The following is a 25,561-nucleotide window of genomic DNA, read 5'->3' as shown; positions in this document are numbered from 1 at the left end:
AGTTGAAGGGTGAACTTTATTGACAACGTTCTATTTTCTTAATGTGTCTAGCATATAAGAGAATACCAGAAACACTGTAAGTACCGGATAAAAAATGTGATTACTTAAATAACACCAGACTTCCCAAAAGTAAACAAATCAGGAGGAGGACACCTGACATTGAATTGGTAGACCTTGTTTAGATATTGGGTGTTAGATGAGTATACAGGAAGGGAATAGTGGAAGATGTGAGTCTTGTGACCATTGCCTATTTGTCTGTCTTTGTTTAAGTTATAAATTGAATTCTGGAATGGGCTAACACTGCATTCTCTGTGACTTGGTCCAGGAAACCTAACTGGGACAACCAAAGAATGAATAAAGTCTAGACATGGAGAAAACAAAAGACATACATACAGAAAAGCTATTGTCAGCTGAGCTGTGTCACTCTGGTGGAGGCCACCTACAGCCCAACCTGGAGGAAGAGTTAGCTAGGTCTCAGGAGAAGATCTTTGTAGGGGAAGTCTCAGACCATAGTCACCCAGGAGGAGCAAGGGACAGTTACTAGTTTTTGCACACTCTACTCTATCGTTAATAAACACTTGTATATGAACCAGAGAAAGGTTTTTTCTGGCTTTGGAGACTCATCCAAGGACAACTTTGCCAGATCCATAGGTCTGAGGCAGTGTGGTCTCTGGTACAGTCATGGCCCTGGCAACACTGTCAATGAACTCAGAACTTCATCAACTTCCCACAAGCCAGGTAGAAGGTTTTACTGAAAACTGAGGAACTCATAAAAACCTCTCCAACACATTATTTTAAAATGTATAGTTAGGATAACATCAGACTCTCCCCCAGAAAGTGCCCTATTTTAGAACCCAGTATCCTTTCTAATCATTTATTTTTACTATTTTTCTGGCTCATTGTGGGCTTCTCTTTCTCAGTGCTTGAACACAGGGTCCCACCCATGGTAGGCAGACATTCTACCACTGAGGTATACCTTGGCGTTAGATTCACATTTTATTTTGAGACGTCTCACTCATTTGCTCAGGTGGGTCTTTAACTCACTCTGTGGTTCACACAAGCCTTGAACTTGGGGTAATTCAACACCAGCCTCTGAAATAACAGAGATTACTAGCCTATGCTACTAGGCCTCGTTCTCATTGTGAAGTTAAAAACTAACTCTGTAGTTTTGACAACAGGGAATGGCCACCAACAAATTTAAATACCAAAGTGTTTCTATCTGCACAGCTTTTGAAAACCATGGTTTGAGAGTAGAGGAAAATCTGGGTCTGTCAGTATCACAAGGGCAGACGAAAGAAGGCAATGGCCCATCTGTTCTCTTTGTCTTCTGAGCTGAGCACAAAAGAATTAGTTAAGGCAGGAAAGGGAGATGAAATACACCAGATGGACAGAACGTTCTAGGAAAATAAAGCAAAGGCTTTGGATAAGACCTGATTGGTTTATTGTAGGAACAGCTCAAGGCTGATGTAGCTGGAACTGAAAGAAGAGCGGGGCTTGGTAGGCCAGATGATGGGGAAAAAAATAAAGAGAAGAAAAATCAGAAAATGGGCTGGGCAGAGATGATGGTCACAGCAAGGATCTTAGATATTCCTCCATGGTGGGAAGCCGTTGGCTAGAAAGCAAAGTCATTGTTGAAGGAAAGTCCAGAGGAAACCAGCAGGGACTAGGATAGAGGAAAGCCAGAAGACCATTGCCTCGATATCTTCATGGATGGATGTTTTTGCCATTGCCCTTCATTTGCCTCCAGTATACATGCAACAGCTAACATTTCAGTGAATTGAATCACAGCATCATAGTCAGGTGAATGCAGATGCTGGGAGAACACACTGATAGAAATATCACAGAAAGAATGTCGACTATTTTCATCTGACAATGTGGTTCTGTTTTTAGACCCACCCATTTGCACTAGTTCTAATTATAACTCTTGGATGAAAAGTTAAATACTTTTTAGGGGAAAGGTATGCAACCATGTTTGGATAAGACAATTTAGAGAAAGGTGCTTTGCCAAATCATTATTTCCACACATAGCCAATATGTGAAATATTTGCAGTCTCCGCCCTTAGCAGTCAATTATTTAACCTTTCAAGGAAGTTTTTGTGTAGGAAGAAGTAATTATGTATAATCAGATTTAATTATGTTAAGTGGAAGGCAATACAAGGTCCTTGCCAATTATGTTAGTAAGTTGCTTGCCTGGCCCTTCTGAGTGTGTCAGCAAGAATTCTTCCAGCAGAGAGCTTCATCCAGAAGCTTATTTCTCAGATAAAAGAAAGATGTAGTGGTCTTTTAAGTTGAGGACAAATGTGATAAGAAATTGCTCCCAAATCTCAGTCAGCTATTTTCCTTCCAGATTTGAGAAAACTCAATGAGATACTCCTTATAATGTCACATCCAAATTCTAGAGGTGGGAACTCTCAATGTATCAAACGACATTCTGACTAATGTGGCACCAGCAAGTATCTTTAGTTGGGCAGGCACTACTGAGACCTCCAGGCTCCAACAGACAGCTCCAAAGCCACAGGTCACACAGAAAGCCCTGGTGAATCCTAGTGGGTCACAAAACAAAACGAATAGTCATGGACTTGAGGGAATGATCTGTAGGGATGTTGCAGGTGGGCAGTTGAAGGGAGAAATGACCGGGGTGTTGGCATATTTGTTTACCTACTTTGTTGGGTTGTTATACCTACCATCCTTGCAACCCTTATTCCACTCTAATCCCTTCTAATCTCCTACCGCTAGGTAGGAGAGAAAGAAAGTTAGAGAAGAAAGGGGTGTAGACCTCTTTAGGCTACTTCCTGCTGGTTATGGGCTTTGGGTTCCTTGGGAGCAAGTCTGATCCTCGTCTCCAAGATATCTGCTTTCCTCTTCTTGTCCCTTTGCTCACAGTCACTTTACAAACCACAACAGGAACCAGGAGCAGCAGCAGGAGTAGCAGCTGCCTCTGAGCATGCTCCTAGCTGCTCTCAGGGCTCTCGCATTTATACCCTCTCAAAAGCTCCCAGAATTAAACTATCTGCAGCTGGCAAAAATCACTCCATTCCCTCATGCACAGGGCAAATCATAGTCACCTGCTGTAAAGCAGCCTCTAATGGCATATCTGGTATTAAAAGAAAACATATTAATATAACTTACTTTTTTAAGGAACCAAAATTCTCACTACACAGGAGTGGCAGGAGATGGGGTTGATGGTGGTCAATATGCATTACTTGCATGTGTAAAGTTGTCTAAACACAAGTTTATTCACTAAAATTGAGTAAAAATGTTAAACGAATTTGCATAACCACTTCTTTTTCAAAGTTTCCTACCTATATATGGGCAAGAACCTAGGTAGACGGTTTTGAGAAGAAATGTTTGAGCCTTAAGGTTTTGGCATTCTCTACAAGCAAAAAGCAACCTAATGATCACCATTAACTGTAAAAGTTAATTCTAAGTAGAATGCTAAGACTGTGTGTATCACCTTTATCTACTATTAAAGCAGATTACTACACTATGATCCCTGATAAGTACATATGACTTAGAAATTAACTTGATCTAGGCAGAAGTAGATAGTTACATGGTATGACCCATGATGGAGGTAAACTTAATGTCACTGGGGTGAGCCAATATCAGTGAGGCCTGCCTCCCTTGGTTATACGTGTAAGACATGAAAATATCAAGTGTGGCTGTGATAAACAAGAGGTCTCAAATCTACCTTAGCCTTAAATTCAACTGTAGAATTTTGCCAAGTTATTGTTGGGGGTGAGTTAGACAGTCTATTAAAGGTAGTTTAATTCAGGCTTAAGAACAAGGGTAAGAAGAACAGAGTCCCAGAAGAGAATCAGACATACCCAAATGCAGTTATACCTCCCCAAAGGAAGTCCCTATCTTATTTTTACCCTGGAATCTACCCCAAGGACAGCAAATAAGGACAAGAGCAAACCCTCAAAATCCACCACTTTAAAAACTCCCTGGGGCTGGAGCTCTGGTGCTGAATTAGCATTAGCTGTGTTGCTTACTATGTGCCTAGGTAGACCAGATGGCTCTCTAAGTAGCAGCTGCTGGATAGGAGACAGCACTGGGATCAGTTGTTGAGTTTGTATTCATTGAATTCATGTGTCTTGCCTTTCACTGTGGAGCCATGGCCCTTTGTTTTCAGTGACAAGAAGTCCAATTAAAAAAACAATTTCTACTTTAAGTAAAAATGAAGAGTCCTAACTACTATTATTGCTGAGTGTCAATGTTAATGATGAACTATTATTGCTGAGTGTCAATGTTAATGATGAGTTGCCAGAGGTAGGATTCTATGGCCAATAGCAGATAAACTATATTTCATTTCTCTATTGTACCAACTCATCTTGAAAAAACTTCTTTTTTTTTTTACTTTTAATTATGTGTACCTCTGTGTGGTATGTGACCAGGAGGCACTTTATATGGACACCAGAAGAGTGTCATTTCATCCTGAGCTAGAGTGATAGACAGCTGTAAGTCATCTGATATGAGTGCTGGGGATTGAACTTAGGTCTACTACAAGAGCAGTGTGTTCTCATGTTTGGCTGCAATCTCCTTTAAGCACTGAACCATCTCAGCAGCCTCCACCCCAAACTATTTCAACAAGATAAGGTATACAAACAGTTTATACATGGTTTTGTTTTCTTCTTTCATATTTATTCTTTTGAACAGTATGGTCTGTGCTTGCTACATGGCAGACGGTGTTCTGAATATCAGAGATTTGGAGATTAATAAGACTAGAATTTACTCTACAAAGAGCTTACATTCTGGAGGAGAAAGCTTGTAAGACGTTAAAGAAATGAGCGAGGTCATCAGACTCAGTGATGAGACTAAGGAGGGAAGGAGGGAAATCAAAGACAGGCTACAGACAAGCAACAGTTTGAATAAACCAAGGAAGGATGTAGTCTGAAGTAGAACCCGAGGAGAAGGGAGCCTAATACACAGCAGGCTGGGGTGGCAGGAGGGAATAGAAGAGTTTGCAGGAAGCCCTTCAGCAAACACTTAGGGGAGAAAGAGAGGGGCAGTGTTTGAACAGAGGGAGAGCATTTATTGGTAACGGTTGGAACAAGGGCTGCAGTGTGTGCTGTCTCTTTTACGTGAGATCTGTCAGAAGAGTTGACCTCTCCCATTTTGAGACTTGATCCTTCCACATCTGTCTTTCTGATCCCATATTGGTCATCTGCAAGGGGGAGTAGACAAGAGCATATATAGTGATTCTTTTCACACAGAGGCAATTTCCAGCCAGACATCTATGCAGGTCAAGAGTCACTGGGCTCTACCAATGGCACTCTCTGTATTTGAGAAATGAGTCAAGGTGTACATACATGTGCATACATACATACCTAAACATACAAATGCACCATTGATCAAACTAATATTCATTTGGAAGTAAAAGGTATGAACCAAAGCCAAAGCTGCTCAAGGTTCTCGTCTTCCTATCAGAAGGACTGAGTTTCACCCACAGACCTACCAGGGTCAATGGGGGCCTTTCATATTTTGCATGCAGTTGCCAATCCAAATTTGGTGGAGGCTCAAGACAGGTGAATCTGGGTGTTCCTGCCGATATTCAGCTGAACTTTGTGGTGAGTTACCGACCATTGAGAGACCTTGTCTGAAACTCAAAATTGGACAGCTCTTGAGAACCTAAAATTAATCTAGCATCCACCAAATGCACACATGTACTGGCAATCCTGCCACATGTATATGTACCCTTGTGCACAGTGTTGCACATACAAATACACACACAGAAAAACAGGGTGTCTCAATAATGACCAATCTTCACATACAGATGAATATCTTAAGTGTCCAGACAAGCTTAGCAATCATAGATATTCTTTTCATTCCTGTGCAAGCTGAAATTGTCTATGGAAGTGCTACAGAAGTAGGGTGCTTCACAGACACCCAAGTTCTCCCAGACTACTACATATGTTGGAATACTTTACCCTACTCCCTAGAAACTCTAAGGAAGAGCATTTCCATGTAGTAAATGAGGGTGCGCAGCCAGCTCTGATCAAGCTGCTCTGTCCCAGAGATACTCTTGAGCGTCATGTTATCAGCCCCACTCCCACTGTGGGCACCATGTGAATATCAATACTGCAGTGGATTTTAACTAACCTGATTTAGAGATGAAATGAAACAGTTCCATAATAACAAAATGTTAAAATACATATACTAGACTCACATAAGGAAAAATGAATCATTTGAAATTCCAGAGGAAGCTAAGGCTTAGAGCAAGAGGACAAGAGGGAGGAAGCCGGAGGATTCAAGGATGGAAGGGGGTAGAGAAGGTGATGGCCCAAGTGCACTCAAGATTAAATATACTAAGACAGAATTTAGGATGAGGGAAGACATGGGTTTTAAGGTTGTCTGTCAAGCCTTCTCCTATGGTGCTTATGGGTGTGAGATGGCATTGAACATCTATAGAGAGCAGGGGGTTAGTTCTCTATGAGATGGCTCTTAGTCACTGATTCTGGGTCTCCTTGGTTGCTGCAGGTGAATTCAGGAGCCTTGAAAGACTCAAATGCAATGGAGAACAGAGACAGAGAACCGAGTCAGAAGAGAAAGAGAGAGAGAGTGTAGTGACTGTGTTATTGTGTGTGTGTGTGTGTGTGCATTATTTTTACCTCACAATCTAACTTGTACTACTCATTTCCTCAGCTTTCCTCAACCACTGGACTTTTTGTTGGTGTCTCCATCATCTAGGGTTTTGCTGCCGGCAGACACCCAAATTCTCATATTGCTCCATCAGGGGGCTTCCTGTGAAACTGCCAGTCCTACCCATTCCTATCCAGTCTCTTACCTCTGGAATGTTGTGCCTGCTCCTGCTCACCTGCCAACATCTTCCATTCTGTGTACCCTAATACTTGGCGTGCATGTCAAAACACTCTCCCCCGTGGCTTGGTGGCCCCTCTGAGTTCCCAGGCTGGACCCTGAAAAAAAAACACTTCCTAGACATCTTCAAAATCAGGCTCTTGTTGTGCTGGTTTGAATGGAATGTTCCTCCATAGTCTAGGTCATGTATAGTTTGCCAGTTGTTGGCATTGTTTGGAGGATTAGGGCTGGCAGTGTACTGAGGAAGTCTGTCACTGGAGGTAGACATTAAGAGTTTAAAAGCTCCAAATAGTTTTGGGAGTTTAGCTTCTTTCTTGTTGCTCTTAAAAGTGAGCTTTCCCTTGTCCAGGCACCATGCTTTGCTTGCAGGCCACACTCTCCGCAGTGATGATGGACTCCTGTGTGTGTCTAGAGCCATAGCCCAAATAAACCCTTCCTTCTGTAAGTTGCTTATTGAGCATTTCATCCATAGCAACAAAAGTAACTAAGAGAGCCCATCAGAAAATCTTTTCCAAAAAAACTTTAAGTTTTTACCTTCCTAGAATCTCTGATCATGGAGGTTAATGCAGTGGGTTCTTAGAAATATTTTGAAATAGTTTTAGAAATCAAGCCGTTCCCCTAGTGGAGAGTGTTTGTGGCATGTTCTGGTTTCTATTCATTTACTTAAGATGATCAAAGGTTCACTGGGGGTGCAAACTGGCACGACTCTGTATCCTTACACCCTGATTTAGGGGGTGATTTAGAAGTTCACCCAATGTCTTCTGAGTAGCAGACACAGCCTAGTCACCAATACAGAAACCATCGCATTTGATCCTTGTTAAGTTAGTTTATGTACGGTCTAAGTCTATAGATGGAAACTTTACTCCTCTTGCCTTTGATTTGTATGCTAGAGAAGACAAGGAATAGGTTTTACCCATGTGTGGTTCCCTTTATATCCTAGATTTTGATATTTTCACAAACGTAAATTGCCGATAGTTGAAAGATAATTACTGTTTGATGACAACCCTCCACATGACTTGTACTGTGAGGCATCTGGAAGCATGGACTTGACTCTGAGGGCTTCGAGGCAACAGCATCTCACAATGTGATACCAAGGAGCAGTAGCATTGCACATGCTGGGGCTGTCACAGGACCTTAACAGTGACAAGCACACTGCTGTTGGTGACAGGGAACCTCTCAAAGGAAAGCCTCTCACCAAGGGCAGCGGAGTATTTCAGCGTCTTCAGATAAACACAGCCTCCCCTTCTGCAATAATTGTGTTCTAATAACCCTCCTTTTCGTGGTATCAATGAGCGCATTTCTCTTACATGTTCAAACTGTTATCGCGCAGGCCAAAACGTCCTCTGAGCCATCACTTTATGACTATCAAGTCTGCTAATGACACCTAAACCTACATATGGGATACAAAATGACATGCCCTTTCAGGGGACTGGAGGTGCCTAGTACTGCCCTCTAAAATGTATGTAGATGAAACTAAATGCCAACTCTGGGACCTTAGGTAAAGTGCCAGGTATTGTTGTTACTTAGAAATCCTCCCAATTCATCGCTAAAGGGAGAACCATTTCAATAATCTTTTTCATTCAAACGCTTTGGTCAGATAATGAATTTATTCATGACTATATTCACCAGACCACAAGTTAAGACCAAGGTTTATACTGTCTTCCCTTAATCACCTTCTGGACACTCAACCACCTAAACTCACAATCTCCTACGCCTCTGCCTTGGATATAAAGGTCCCTGTTTTTCTTGGCTACAGCTAAGGAGAATGCCTCTTAAGCTCTTGGCTCCCTCAAGCCTGGTCATGGCATAAATCAAGGTTAATTTCACTTTCATCCAAAAGAGAAAAGAACATGACAGATGAGTTGACTTTGGGCCTGTAAACAAACATTCTTGGGGGCAAATGGCACAGAAGAGATTCCCTGGAAGGAAAGTCTTTGAGAGCTTTAAAAATGTTCGAGAGAGGGACAGAACACCTTTCAATAGAATAGTATTTTGTCTACGAACCTTACCTGCTTATTTTGACTGTTTTTTCAACTCTGTGCAGTTCCCAAGTAGACTAGTAGAAAATGAAAAGAGCCAAACACAGTTGTTCTCTCTGTATCTACACAAAATCTGGCTTCTGAGATTGATTTGTTTCCTCCCACTGTGGAGAAAGATCCAGGATAGACCTGTTTGTAGGTCTATGTCCTTTATCCTAATCTATAAAAGAGTTGGGCGCAAATTTACCTTAAAAGTAGCTCAAGCCTCTACCATTCCTTCATCATGATTAAACAAAACCTTTACTGAGCATTTCTCTTTATATCATACTGAAAAATTTTACCATCAATATACTTGGAAAAATTACCTTGCATCAATGCCTGGAATTTTAGATTAAAACAAATCCCCATCAGGTAAAACAAAAAAAAACAAAGGAAGTAACCTGTGTCAATAATTGGCCTTTCGCCAGTCCTTCTTGCCCACTTGAATCTAGATTACAATGGTGGTGATGGCCCTATCTGGTCCATGCTTTGATCTTATACCTCTCTCATTTCCACCTCCTTGATTCTGGAATTTTCTCTCACATAGTAAGTCTGCTACTTTCAATGCTGAGAACAGCTCTCCACGTATCTATAGATTCCCTCCCTTTAGTGGTCTGCCTTAGCATTTCCCCAGGGTAGAGGCTGGAAACTATTTGTGTGCACTTTGCATAAAAATAAGCGGGATCAGAGTAGAATTTACACTGTTCATCTGCCAGACTTGGATAAATACCACCCTTCAAAATTCAATTCAACTAATTTTGAAGTGACTACCCACAATTGGAATCTGTCACACAAGGTTTCTCCAAATGACATCCTGGGTTTCCTGCACCACAAGGCAGGCTCCAAACAACACCTTGATGTATTCAGGTCCCTAACATCCTGACACTTTATCTTATATTGTAGCCTCACCGGTGGCAGACAGAGTTATACAAACCCCATCACTCCCAAACTGTAGGTGATTTTGTCCCTCACTCTCTTTGTTCCTGTAGCGCTCGGTGGGACATGTTCCATGGTGAGACCGTTCCTCTGCCTTCTGAACTCTTGTTCACTCTCCACATCTACTCTCAGATGCACCTGACCAATTCATGCTTTGTCTGAAAAAATATATTAACAGATCCTCTCTGACTCTGGCAACCTTCATGATTCAGCAATATTAGGTACAAAACCTGTGAGTCGCAATCACCTACAGCTTTGCAGAGCTCAATGTGAATGGGAGGAGGGGCATCTATGGGTTTCTCATTCAACATTATCAAGACTGGAAGCAACCAACAATTAAGGTTACCCTAACTTTGCCCTGGAGGAAGACGTAGATCTGGCGCACATCTAACTACCTCAACTCCGATTCCATAGGATCCAGTGTGCACTCTTCTACAGCTCTGTGGGCACCCTGAACCCAGCTAGCCAAGTGCATACACGCACTGAAGGGCCCACATGTAACTCTTGCGTGCAATAAAAAATCCTCCTCTTTAAGTTGTTCAAGCGTTCAAGATGTCAATAACACAATATTATAAGGGGCTCAGAGAAGGGTGACACCCCCAAGCAAGATCCTTGGAATTCACTCTTTGGGCACTCTGCCCCTTTATCCTTTTCTCCCACCAAGGTGACTCTCAGAAACTAAAAGTCCATCCCAAAAGCAAATCTCAGGAATTGAAACCTCCTTCACTCCCAAACGAAGTATAACTTTAAAAAATCTAAAAATCTGTTTTCTCATACCATCCATCTTTCCAGCCTTGGACTGACCCCAGGAAAACTGTCTGACGGCCAATACTGTTGGTAAGAAAGATCATACAATCTCATTGTGCTTTTGAAGAAAATGTCACTCACAGCTTTGTATACAGCACATGGTACTGTTTTGGGAAGAGCCTCACTGGAAAGAAAAGGAGTCCCTAGGAAGCATTACTGATCAAAGGTCACCTCACCTCCCTGCTTCCTGCTCTACCACAGGTAGGCCATCTCCTCTGGCCTGTAGTACCATAATACTCCCAGCCCTCACCTGAGACCCCAAAGTGATAAAAGCCAGTCAACAAGCTCAGACCTCTGAAACGTGACCTGAACAAACCCTGACTCTGCTTCAAGTTTGCTTGTTTTGGTAGTGCAGAAAATGATCCCAATTACGGTATCTCCGTTCTGATGAGGAGTCCCTTTCCAAATACCAGGAAAAAGAAGAAAGGCTCTACTAAGAGATGCCAAGATGCTGAGGAGAATCCAGTAGAGCCACATCACCTCCCACCTCTATGTCAATCAGCAACTACACCATACCCTTCTGTCAAATCTTATAAACATCCCATTGCTTTACAGAAATGTGTAACCATGGCTGACCCAAGTCTGTGGCCCTTCCACTCTAGAGGCTCCTCATACATAAACAGTAGAAAAAGTTTCTTAAAATTAAGTTCCGTGGTATTTTGTTGCCTGATGTTTATAGAGACTGTCCAGGCCCTGACTCGTGATTAAACTAAGAACAAGGTCCATGAATACTCAGGTTCTGTGGGTCTGCAAGATGCACGAGAAACCCTGAAAGCCATAGTACCTTCTCTAATTGCTCAATTCTCTGCTTAGAGACAAATGGCTTTTCATGCATCCTACTCCTCAGTCTCAGATCAACATTGTCACATTCTGATCCCTCTCTCTTCCTGTTCCTATTTCTTTTTCCTATTTTGATGAAATCATCAGGGCTTCCAGTGCTGAAGCAGCATTATACTCTGCAATTGATAGAAACGAGATCCAGTTTGTCTCATTTGACCAAAGGAAGGCTCCCGGAGAAGGTTGATTTTGGCTACTGGAACTCCCCGGGAGGGACTGGACATGGGTGTCTGGTCGCCGACTATGACCGCTTCCTCATCTTGAAACGCTCCCTCTTTTCGGTCTCTGAACACCCCCCCTTCCTGTGTTTTCTGCCTTAATTTGTCTCTTTATAGAGACCTACATCTCAGCCACAGCTGGAGATCACAGACAAGCTCCCAGACTGGGAGATTGGGATGTTGATGTATTTGAAGATGTTGTCCTCTCTTACATGATCTCAGGTCAGACTATCATACTTGACCACTCGGGGCGATCAGCACAGATGCAGCTAAAAGCTAGGCACTGAGCAGCAGGGACTCTCCAAGCATCAGTGGGTTCCCTGTCCACATGAGCCACGCCTTACCAGTTCCCTTTAACAGGAAGTATTTATGGCTATTTACAAAGGGATAAAATTAGAAGGTGATGGTGAGGTAGAGAAGGAAGGGGTGAAGTTCTGGGTTAAGGTCAAGGATAAACAGAGGGATGGTGAAGAGAGAGATCAGTTTCGCCAATGAGTCCTTACCTTTGGCATTGACAATTTGCATGCCAATAAGCGATAATCTAGAGGCAGAGGGACAGAACCAGAGTAACCCACAGGCTAGATAACTCATTTCTAGACAGCCTGGGGAAGGCCCTGATGATGGATTATCAATTTGGCCCATAAAGATAAGAATGCTAGGGTTAGGCCTGATTGCGGGGAAACAGATAGTCTTTAGAATAAATATATAATAGTGCAATATTACTGCAAACCTAGCAAGAGTGTCACTCTGGGACACATTCATCCTCAAAGCCTAATTTCTCTGAATTCCTACGTGGATGGAGATACAGGTTACTGGCTGAAGTAAAGACCTGCTTCTTTTGCTTTCTTTTTTTTTTTTATCGTGTCAGGCCAGGAGAGAGGAAGAGAGAGGAAGAGAGAGAGGGGGTGGGGGGGAGAAAAATGGAGAAGCGGAGGAAGATGCTTACTGCTGTATGTATGCTCCTCCCCTTTGTCCTCTCCACGGAATGACCTCTGCAGGCCAACACAGGACTGGCCATTCCTGTAGACAAGTCTGAGAACAGAAACTGCCATCCCACACCCAACCTGGACATCAGGTAGAAAGCATGGCCTTGATCAAGGAACCTGTTGACTTCTCTTGTGTGAATCCCTGGAAGAGTGATGTCTGCCTTTGGTGGAAAACATCCAGAGACAACCACTTTCTAGGGCTCTTCCCTCTCCACCCAGAAACGGGCGTCATCACTGTTTTCTTGATCAGGCTGGCCTCTGAATGTAATCTGAGGTCCCTGCGGTTGTGCATTGCCAAGGAAGCATCCTCCTGTTTCTGCTCCTCCATAATTGCTGACCCTGTTTCTTGAATGGATGACAACACTTCTAACAGAATCTCGCTGCCTGTACAACACAAGTCCGGGTGATATGGAAGCTATTCACAAGGTCTCGCTAACGATAAACCCTCTAATTTATTCCCGACAATAAGTTCCACCTTTCAAAGAGATCACAGTTTTGCCAGTTCCGTCGTTATTCGCGTCCCGTTTCTGGTGGAGACTGTTATTAGGAGAAAGTGAAGCCGGACTAAAATAACATCAGGGCAGAGGCACATTTTGTGAGCCGTTCACAGCACACATGGCCCATCCTGGGCGCTCAAAACAGGTGTGTGTGAAAGAAGACTGAGAGGGCTTAGGAATAGAGCCAAGCCCGGCTGAGGAAACTCCATGGCTAGCAGAGTCGGAACTGTCTATCTTAGCTTTCCACAACTCTGGACTCACGACCTGGCGAAAATACGCAAAAAATCCTGAGCACTTAGTCGCTGAGACCCTTAATCCTCCCTACCCAATCTTCAAGAAATTTAAGCATTGCCTCCTCTTGGAACCTTCACGGCCTGTAAAGTCTTCTATTGTCCTTGGAACCACTGGCAACATCTGTCTGGTCTCATCATTGAACCATGATAGCACTCGGTATTTTAAGATGTATTTTCTTATCTGCATGGGAAGCTATGATGTCACGTCTCGAAGTATCCGGTAACAAGGTCTACAACAGGCTGGAAATGGCAGTCAGTAAAATCCTGCTGTACAACAGGACCTGGGTTCAGAATGCACCGGTGCGCCAGACAAGCGGGATATGAGGTGCATCTGTAATCATTTCAGGAGAGAAAGCCAGGACAAACGGCCTTGTAAGTTGGCCTTCTTCCTTGAGGAACTTTGTGTCAAAACTGAAGTGAAACGTGGTTAAGACAGAGTTGCGGTGACCTCCGGTCTACGCGCCATACCAGGCCACATGTTTTGAAAATACTGCTCATGAAACAGGGAGGAGGCAGAGAGGAGGGTGATGAGAAATGAGGTAAGTAAGCTAAGTTCTGCTCATGGCCTGAACTTCAGACAGGATTCTTACAGGCCCCGAGGCCTGGCAACCTTTCCTCAAGCATTTTGCTGCAGAAAAATTTATTGTAAATTATTTCTTTGAAATTGTCAATCTTCCCATCAGATTTTCCAAGCCTTCATTGTCTTTCTCTGCAGAACCTGGGAAGCCCTTGGAACTGTAGCCGCGGGAGGCCAAGCCCTCATAGTTCCTCACTGCTTGACCCTGCCCAGCCTTTGATACTGCTATCCATCTCTGTGAAAAGCCTTGTATAAGAGATTACTCACTCAATCCCATTTGATTTGAATTTTTTTCTTGTGGGGGGGGAAAAGAAGGAGAGTTGAAAGAAGAATTTAAATAATCCTTGGAATGATCGATCCGTCCGTGGCGGATGAACACCGTCCACATGCCTGTGGTGTGACTTGGGAACTTGGGAGATGGGAGGCACGGACCCTCTGCTCTCCACGCCCAGCTCAGCTGAAGGGCTGAGTATACCTGCCCTCTGACAACGCGTCACATTTCAAGTGTGTTTAGTCCACGTCCCTGGGGCCAGGCTTGCCCGGTGGCCCGTTCCCTTTGCTGCAGATGGCCAAGGGCAAGCAACCAAGTTATTGGCACAACCTGTTCCGTCTGTGAGGCAGGTGGAGGATGAGCACTCCACGTACTAGCTGAATCTCTTTAGCAGACGGCCCTTACTCTGTGGATTTGTATTTGTTAAAGCCCGTACTTTGAAGATCTAACATGAGGGAAACATACCAGGAATGGCGAACCCTCTGTAAGTAATTCAATATTGGCTTTGGGGAGGACTCCTAGAAAGTGACAGGACATGAGGTTTTACGTCTAAAAGGAAAAAAAGGAATGTTGAGTTGGAGCATCTGAAGTCAATTAAATGTTTTAAATTTGATAAGCTCTCAGGATAGGTATTAACCTCATGTAAATGCATTGTTTGTGAACAAACAAAAAAATGAAGAACTGTCCCTTTAAAAATAGAATTATCTGAATACAGTTTTATTCTCATAAAAATAAGTAACAAATTATTTTCTATGGCAGAGTGAGTAAAGCCTCCCAGATCAATTAATTTGATCAGCACTTTCCCCCAAGACAATTATCATTGGGGAAAAATAAAATGAAATGCGTTTGGTCAGGTAAAAATGTTTCTTGATTTCATCAATACTGAATTGAAAACAGCTAAGATTTAATTCAAGGACATCTATAAACATATATCTATATATTAAACTTATGATGTTTGATATATAAGATGAAAGACATCTACTTGTAGAAATGACCACCTGGTAATATTTAAATACTAATGTCACAGGCATTGAAATGTGGAATGTCTCACAGTGTCTCCAATGTGGTTGTCACTGAGAAGGTGTCTGACTCCCTCAGCCCGGATCTGATGACTCTAGCGGATGGAAGATGAGGGAGGTGTAAGGGCCCCTGGGAAGGACAGTGTATGCAAACTACCAAGTCTGCAGATCTCACTGGGACAAGCTGGAAGGTCACCAGCCGAATCGAACTTGTTGACTGACAGGACAGACCAGCCTACTATGTTTGAGTTTAACTTTGGGTGCACTGGTTTTTCTTTTTTGGGGTGTGTGTGTGTGTGTGTGTGTGTGTGTGTGTGTTGAAAGCAGAAAGAGGTAAGCAGGATAGGTAAGGGGTCCAAAGGTTGAACTCAAGAGGCATAACGGAAAAACAGGCAGCCAGTGAGATGGCTCACTGGGGAAAGAGACACACCACTAGGCTGGTTATCTGTGTTGGATCCCTTGATCCCCACATGGAGAAGGAGAGAACTGACTTCCACAAGTTGTCCTCTGAAATTCACATGTATACCACACCTTGAGCATGCCTCCTAATAAATGAATATAGAAAAATTTAAAAAGATAAACAAATATCTGAGTTGTCTAATACACGGAGCCTACAAGTATGTGTGTCCGTGTGTACAAAGAAAGTTGGTAAAATGTCATAATGAAACCCACTGTTTTGCGTGCATCTCTTTGCGAATTCACAGGTATAACAGGAAGTCATGGAGAGGTTTCAAAAGGCTATCTTGTCAGGTCATCTTGGCTCCCGTGGGCAGATGCAAAACGGAGACTACAAGTCAGGGTGTAGAAAAAGCTAACCAATGCTTACTACAGTGCTGGTGGTTTGAATAACAAGATGGTCCCGGATATGGGAAGAAATGAACAGATTTGAGCGCTGACAGGGAGAGCTAAGCCAGTATCTGTTAAATAAATGAGTAAATCAAATCAGATTGAGCCCTCTCCTAGCAAGTCACACGAGTCTCCCCAGTCACGGGAGCCTGAGTACTGCTCACAGGTCGCTAAGAACTGCACTTACCAACCAGCCACTGCTTCCCAAGATCTTTCTTTCTTCCCGTTATGAAGTCTGTCTTGAAAGCAGGGGATGGTTTGTTCCTCCCTTGACTCATTGAGAAGCATCGAGTGGAATCATGTGGACTGAGTTCTTAGTTCTGGGAAATTCATCAAGAGTTATTTTTCTCTACAGACGCATCATCAGCCCTATGAATGGTTGGTTGCCTCTGCAAATGGAAGAGACAGATATCTTCGCTACTCCTCTAAGATATGTCAGAGCCATGAGCTTTCTTGTTCTGGTCCTGGATCTTGTGCGTTAATCCATGCTTGACAAATATGGGGAAAATTGATCAAGGAGAAGGAGGGAAGCTTGGATGCTCGGGTCACTAACAAACCAGAGCTAAGAGCTAATGTGTTATTCCAGCCTACAGTGCTCTGAGTACGACAAGGCTATGGGTCTGAGACATCTGCAGGAAATCACATTTTACGCAACCTGAGACTAGGATCTAGGAGGAAGGCCCGGGAATCTTAGAATAATTGTTTTAGAAAATTCTAATTCATGTAGTCCTTGTCTCACATGGGGAGGACCTTTTAGACAGTCAGCTGAATTCAGGAAAATACCAGGTGTTGCAGGCAGGGTCAGCAACAGAGCCTGAAATAGCACTTGGGGTCGCAGTGAGCACCACGTGGGAAAACATGTACAGGTCTGCAGACAATGCATAGCCTGCCCTTGTTGCCTTTAAAATTCTAGGTACCGTCACCTCTACTTCCCAGTAGCTTAGTCCTCTCTCCGCAAGCTTCAAGGCGTTGATGATTTTTCCCATGCAAACTTTTAGCCTTCTTCTAGCCATTTTCCTACAGGAGTCCCTAGGAGAGAATCATTTTAGCAAAGAATTCCCCAGTGACCGGGTAAGATGCATCTAACTTTATATGGGTCAATCAATATTAGTAACACGGGGGGTTATGAGATAACTTATTGCCCACATTAAATGGCTTCTCCCCTGAGAATGAAATGCTGGAAACAGACATACATAATCAAGTAAAGATAGCCATTCCTGAGGAAAAAGTAAGTTTATGGAAGCATTTGTCAGTTCAATAATTGCTAATTTCATATGGATCTTTAGTAGACTCTTAAATATTCCTTGGTCCTAAATAAACTAATATAATACACAGACGTAGTAAAACCACAGTCTGCTGTTATTAATGGGCCTCTGATAATCTCCCCTGGTAAACTCGGTTATTAGTATTAAATGGAGACACTATCTGAAACCTATGGAATTCTTTTTAAACGAAATGTCATAGAACACAGAACCTTAAATACTCCTTAATCATTGTCATATAAATTGTTCTTCTGTCGAGTTGGAGTCACACGAATATAAGCATTTTCAATGGTTGACATGAGTTGCAGATAAATCAGTCGATCACATGAAATGTTAAAACTAGAGTTGGCCAAAAGGCTACCTATATACATCCCACAACTACTCGAAGAAAAGCGGTTGATGTGATAGCACCCTCGTGTTAAATGTTTCTCAGGGAAAAAGAGAACAAGCGAGTCCCTGGCCGTGAGAAGCGTCTATGAGGACGTGCAGCTTTCAGGAGAAGTTTCAAGCCTCAGCCTACAATCAATGCCTACAGTTCTGTGGTGAGAGAGACAGGCAAACATCTACAGGACCAGACCAGCACCAGATCAGCTAGAGACACGATTAAGGACACACGGGTCATTTAATGGCATGGCCAAATTAAATGTTGCTGTTATCTGTGGCTGTGACAAAACATTTGTGACAAAAAACGCTCAAGGGAGAAAAGTCTGCTTGGTGTACAATTCAGAGTTACAATTAAATCATATGCGTGTCACGGTACCAGGAGTTTGAAGACTAAACTCATTCATCTGATCCAAGAACAAAGAGGTGCGTGGCGCCCACTTGGCTTGCCCCTACTGGTGGAATCAGTTTGATTCTCCTCATGCAAGCCCAAGGGACTCACCTCCCCGTCTGGAAATGGTGCTGGCCGGAGGGACTGAATCTGCCCGCAGTAGCTAAAATTATGGAACAAGAAGCCTATGGGTTGAGCAATATATAACCCCCACCAAATTACACCCAGGTAATTCATTGTGTCACCAATTAAAACTAATCATCTCAGATATCAATTATTCTTAGCTTATAAATTTAATGTAATTTTAGCCAGTATTTAGTAAAGAATTTCTCCTCTTTTCTCCTTTTCTTTTTTAAGTAATTAAAACTGTGTGGCTGGGGTTACTTGACTCTGTTGGTGTTTGCCCCGATTTAGTATGTATGAAAACTCTGGGTTCGTAGCCACCAGCACTAAGTGACTTAGCTTAAATACTTCCAATATCAACCTCATTTCCAAAATTTGCAGAACCCAATGTAGATAATAGGATATGATAATCTGATTTACCTGTGGACACCAGGGATGCCCTAGGAGTTCCGTTTTACCATGTGTCTTTTCTTGGAAAAAAGAATACAAATCAAGTTCTTTCAATTGTCATGGAACACGAGGTGAACATGACTGAAACCATACCTCACATATTGAATTTGACTTTGCATGGACTTTATAGGTGCAGCTTGATACTCTTTGAAAAGCAGGCATTGAATACTCATTGCTGGCCATTCAGGTGCGTCTTCAGTGACTTTTAATTTGTGCAGCCTGGACCACATAGGACCCCGCAAGTTTTAACCGTGGTATAAGCACGGGTTGAAGTTTGGGGTTGGTGCATGAAGACAGCATAGATGAAGTAGCCAGCGTAGGGTGGAAATTTGCAATGCGGGATCAGAACGTTAAAGTATTCATCATAAAGTACCTACACTTTGTGATACTTGGCTTAAGAAGGAAGAGTTGTGCTTGATGCTTTAAAACTTTATTTATATTATCCTAGTAGTAATCTGCTCCATTTTATGTATATAAACCTGTGTATAAAGGTGAAGGAAGGACATCAGTTCCTGAAACTAGAGATTGAGGAGATGGTGTAAATCTCTATGCCATGAAGAGATTCTGTGGGAACTTGGTCTGGGACGTCCTGCAGGAGCAACAACTTCTCTTAACTCCACTGGGCCATCTCCCCAACCCTTCACTTGGGGTTTTGTAATATGCTAAGAAGACCAAGGTGTATATTCTGACAAAACGGTGTGTGGCTGCTCCAGATATGACAAAATCATACAGTAACTTGATTGAGTATATTTTTGCATTACTGTATGTGTGGTAACAATTATACGTCATATCCCCCTCTTTCTTCTCTCTCTCTCTCTCTCTCTCTCTCTCTCTGTCTCACCACCAGGTCTCCTCTCTGTGTGTCTCTCTCTGTCTCATCTCTTTCTCTCTCTATCTCTGTCTCTGTCTCCTATGTGTATGTGTGTGAGCACACGTTATGCATCTAAAAGAACCTTATACATAATGCATTGTCAGCTAAAGTGTGCCCATTCTTCCACTAAAGTTCCATTGTACATAACAGGCTCAATATGCGGTGTTATCTAAATATGCTCTTTGAGATTTTTCCCATATTTCCCATATTCATTCCATTCATGTATATGAACAACATACTTCTAGAAGCTATATACTGTCTCCTACTGAGGTTCGGTGTGTTGCACGGGCCTAAGTTTACCATTATCTTCTCCGTAAAACAGACTGAGAGAAAAACTCACAGAGTTCTGCCTTTTGGCAATATAAGCAAGCTGACCGATATGAGGATTAAATTTCACTTGAAACCATTAGTTATCATCATTGCTTGAGATGAAATTAGGCTTTTTCTGCTTACGCTCATAAATATGTCTTAGGTTATTAACTGTCTAAAAATACTGTATAACTTTGGATGAATGGTAAGTTATTAGACAAAATAGATAAATAGATTAGTGAATGTAGATGAATGATGATGAATAAATAGTAGATGCGTATATATATATATATATATATATATATATATATATAAAAGAGAAGAGAAGAAGAGAGAGAGAGAGAGGGTTAAACGAAGAGGACTCCTCATTGGCCTAAATTATCAATATTCTTGATTTCCAACAAAACTATATCAAACCTCAACCGTTTTAACAAAACCCCATCTTAATTTCTTCTTGTACTGAAGAGTCCTTACAGCGTTGATGAGTTTACAACAGACCCTACTTACCTAGAGGTGGTGGGGGTGTTGCCTTCCAGAATCGACTAGCTTTTAGGATAGATTCTACTGCAAAGACGATCCTATAAGCACTGAGAATTCCCCTGACATTTCATAAGCCCAGGACCACAATTGCGCCATGTTACTTCCCACCTGATTTGATTGCTGTGATATAATAACAAAATTCCAACAGGCAAGCTTACGGTGTAGGCTGAAGCGGCTTGGTGTGTTTGTACAGCGTCCCACGTGAATTAGTTGACATTAACCCTTTGCTGAGCAGTAATAAGAAAACCGGTGAATTTAGTCTGTGTTGTTTCAAATGGTACAAAGGTTTACAGCTTGAATTTGTCTGTGTGCTCCTTTAGAGAGAGACATCACAGTGTTTATCCAATACACTCTCTACCTAAGACTGGAGCTGTTAGCAGCTCCTGAGTTCCTAGGAAGGTGCTTCTCTTTAACACATGTTTAATTAATTAGAGAACTGGCAGGGGGGCCAGAGGGAGATGGCTCAGCAGGGAACTTTGCAGCCAGGCTGATGACTTGATTCAATCCCCAGAACCTCTGCTGGGTGGAGGACCTGACTCATTAAAGGCATTGCTGGTGACGTTCAGCACATTTATGTGTGTGTTTATGTGTTCCTGTGTAGTAACATATTATTTATGTATTGTTTTAGGCCAGGAGACCACTGGGAATAACATAAACACCAAGAAACCTCAAATAATCAATGATATCCCTCCAACAGCAAGACCCACCTAATCCTTCCCCAAACAGCTCTACCACCTGGGGACCTGTTGGAAAAACAAATTTCTCCCACCTTTGATCATTTCAGTTTCCCCCGACCAAGTCTGAACCTTTATATTTGTAATAAATGACTAACAGCACTAAAACCAGCAGATAGCAACTTTCTGTGCTCTCATTAACCCCCAAGATATGACTTGCTTTATGTTCTGTCTGGGCCACTCTTATTCAACTGCCTGTCCACTCCTGACCCAGTTCACATGTCCTATACCCATATTATGTTTCCTCTCTTCCTTCTCCCCTCCCTCGTGAGATTCATGCCTCAGAGCCCCAACTAGAGACAAAGCCTCCTCCCTCTCTTTTCTAGCAGCTGTAGAACATCACTTTTAACCAATCAAGGGGGGATAACTTGAAACAGAGTTCCTCGCGTCCTTAAATGCTCGCAAAGAGATCTCCACTTGTCTTTTCAGGCGACTCAGTATTCATCACAATACATGACAGTAGGCCAAGCCTCAACAGGGAGTCTTCAGTGTATGGAGATTGGGGACCTTTGTATTAAACTCTTATACCCAGAAGGTACAAATACTACCTGTATAAACCCACCGTGTTGAGTGCAGTCTTTCTTGGGTTGTGGCTCCCAACCGGACCGGTCATTAGGGATGCTTGGCAAGTCACTGGCCTCAGGCCCCTGACAGCCAATCAGGTCCATCACATGCTGTCTTACTAACAATAACAACTTCATGGCAAGTCTTGCCCTATGGTGGGACTTGAATGTTCCATTTCAAAGACGTTGTGGCTTAGATCCAATCAAGCAGAGCAGAGTAGCAGTTTTCTTTTCCTCACACGACTGTCCACCAGCTTACACCTATTTGCTCTGGGGCTGTTTTTTGAGGGTCCTCTGGAGGCTAGCCACTCTGGCAGTTTTCAGTAGCCACTGCCTCCGATTCTCAGGCTCTCAACCTGAAGTGATTTGATTATGCCTGCACCCACTACTCTTAGGGGTTCTCGAATCCAAAGTTGCATTTGGGTTCTTGCACTGCTTTTCTACCAAAGGAGGTTAAACATGCAGGCCATGGATGAAATTATGTGTTCTTTTAATAATTAATATAATTTATGGAAGCATTACTGCCTAATTGGGTTTCTGTACTTTAATAGGTCCTAGAATACAATAAACCTAAATCTAGAATAATGGAGATAGTATGTAGACAGCTAGTTTGGGGTCCATTTCACACACACACACACACACACCACCACCATATACCACACACACACACACATGCTCCCCACACACCATCTTTCCACCCCTGGCTCATCCCCCCTGTCTTTCTGTCCCCACCATGCCCACATGCCACACACAAAATCAGCAAGGAAAAAAAGCAAATTCTTTTGAAAACAGTGGTTCCACACCTGCTTTCTGAAATCTGTGACCTCACAGCCTGGATCTGTAATCATCTCACCCTCTCTTATCATATGCTACTACTCCCAAATTGGCTTGTCAGCAAGGCTGCTCAGCTCTCAACTCTATAAACGACTCTGGGGCACTCTGAAGTCACATAGCTCCTTGCCGTGGCACCAAGAATGTTCCTGAATTCAGGTCCCCAGTTTATCGGCATTGGTACAGCCTGCTACTAGCATCATCTTCAGCTTAATTAAAGTTGTTTAAATATTGTGCCTAGGACTCTCAGCAATTCCACCTCAGAGCCTCTCTGGCCCATACCATCCCCACCACAGGCCTGTACGTTTCACCAGGATCTGGCTCACAAGGTCACTTTGGTCTGACAGTATGACAACAGAGTACAGAGGTGAGGTGTCAGAAGGCGAGGCACAGCCATGCCATCTGACAGAAAACACGCCAGCCCGGCATCATTCTGATCATGTCCATGCCCGTATAATTACTAACGTTCCCCAGGTGGCGTCAATGAGATTAAAACCTCAGAACAAGAGTACCTCTTAATAGACAAGCTGAGTCCAGGAACTGCAAGGGAGTGGCAGGTTTCTCTTGGTCATAGATCATCCACACCCAACTGTAGAAGTGCCACCCCAGCCTCTCCCTCTAAAGTCCTAATAAATAAATTATTAGGATAAATATCTCTCAGAAACCCCTCTGAAAATCACAACACTCAGTCAAAGATTACCGGGGCGTGTGATTGCTTTGAATAAAACTCCTCTGCACAGCGACACAGTGCCACCAAATATCACGAGCTTTAAAGCCTCTTGAGATTTATTTATGAAAGAAAATAAAGAAGAAAGAGAGAGTGGCATGTGGAAGGCTCCACAGGAGGAAAAAAGCAGCATTACAAAGCGTCATTGGTGGAGTTCGAAATGTTGCTGCAGGGAAAAAGAAGCACGACTGTGGCAGGCACCGGCTCCAGAGTCTGTTAGCAGGAGGGTTTGAGGGAAGGGAGGCGCAGCCTGTGGGTGACAGAGTCAAAACTACAGGGAATCTCGCTGAAAATGGGGTAGACAGAAAGGATCCACTCACGTGGGAACAATATCTGAAACTGATACAGTGCGCCCTACTTGACTTACAGTAGGGCACGTGACGTGCTTTCACTTTTATTATTGGCGGCAGCTCTGAAACGGAACTGATACTAAGCAGTCACAGAGGCTCCATGTCGTTCTTAGATATTTAAAAGCCAAAGTCGAAGAGCAGCAAATTAAACGCTTCAACAACCTGAGGACGGTGGCGCACCGCAGCATAGAGAGTCATCCGTATGATATCATGCTGGAATCCTTTTAGGGAGGTTGCGGGCGGGAAGCAGTCAAGGATTTCGCTCAGCACAGATGAGATTAAAGGCTATCTACATTGCTCATGAGACTCTGGAAAGGGAGGTAGGGTAGGTGACACAGAAGAAGAAGAGAGAGAGAACAAAGGCAAGACAAGAGAGAGACAGAGCTAGAACAGAGACTACGCCACAAACTCTTGGGCTGTCCCTGTATGCATGCCCAAATATCTCACCCATGAGACTTTGGGCACGGCACGATTTTATGCATTGACCTTATATCTGCATATAGTCCTCAGGTCCCTAAACTGTAACCTTAGTGACAGTTTCAGGTTCTAAAATTGACCTGTTTCCATTCAAAAGACAACAAAGAATAATTTATAGCACCATCAACCCCCTTAGTCCTCAGGGCTAAGGCTTTAATCATCCATTGCTTCTGGAAGAAGGAGCAGGACCATTTGGGCACTGAGACAAACCTTCTTAGTCCCAACTCTTCTGTAGCCAGCAGCAGAGACACGTACTTTTCCACTTTGGGGTTGGCTCCCAAGCTTAACCTATCTGGGTGCTGAGATGATCACTTGGAGAGTGTCGGTGAAGAAAGCTTCGTAAGCTGGCGGGAAAATCATCTCTTGCTCAGTATGGTAGCGGCCCATTTCAGAAATAGACTCGGTCGCCCGGTGTACTTGCTTGGGCTCAGTAGAGAGTTACACCTTTCCCTAAGGTGCACTTATCCTGAACCTGAGTTCAAATTCATTCTATTCTGAAGTTCACTACTACGAGTCCGGGAGACTGCCAATAAAAGCAAATGGGTCATGGGTTCAGTTGGGACGGATGATAAATGCTCCTCTTGTCACAGCTTGGTTCTATTCGTCCACTTAATAATGTACTTCAAGAGGAGCAAGGCATGACAATGCCAAATCAATGAAGAAAGCAGAGGACAGGATGAGATCTCCACCTGGTTACCTCCTCCTACCTGGCGAATCACTTGGGAATTGAGCTAGTGGGCGTCAAGCATGTGGTAGGAGACAGTCGCCTCTACTGCACAAACCCATCTTGCCAGACCCAGCTTTCCTTGACTCATTTACCAAAGCCAAGTGTGAATTGGTTCTTAGTAGCTATTTTTGCCATTTAGAGAAATACCAGATTTCTATGTCCTGGGAAATGAGATGTATGGTCGATTGACTCTTTAGACTCTCGAATTCACTCTGACCAAGTTACCCTCCGTGCTAAGCACTGTGCATTTCTTCTAAATGCCTGTGCTGTCTTGCAAAATAACACTTTACAAATGGTTTTAAGGAAAAAACATACTATTTAGTTTTCTAAATATATTATTATTATTATTATTATTATTCAATATATACAACATATGTTGTGTGCATAACTTTAAATGCGTGCAGACATGGAGACAAAGGGTGTGGTTCCACCGAGGGCTGGAGTTACCAGGCAGCTGGGAGGCTATAGAAATCCGTGAGCTGATGACCAAAAAGCAACTGGGAATTTCCGGGTGAAATTGGCAAGCCCTAGAACCGTGTCATGGCTGCCTCTGTGGCCAACACTTTTATCGGATTTGAAATTCAAAAACATCAATAGATGACAGGAAACCTCCCTTCTGGGTGAAACAAACATGGTTTGGGTTGAAAAGGTTGATTTAAACAACCAATCTCAGCACTCCAGGAAGCGAGAGCCTGAAAATGCCA

The sequence above is a fragment of the Rattus rattus genome, chromosome 5 (assembly GCF_011064425.1).
Source record: "Rattus rattus isolate New Zealand chromosome 5, Rrattus_CSIRO_v1, whole genome shotgun sequence".
Taxonomy (NCBI): domain Eukaryota; kingdom Metazoa; phylum Chordata; class Mammalia; order Rodentia; family Muridae; genus Rattus; species Rattus rattus.
This window is presented reverse-complemented; position numbering follows the sequence as displayed.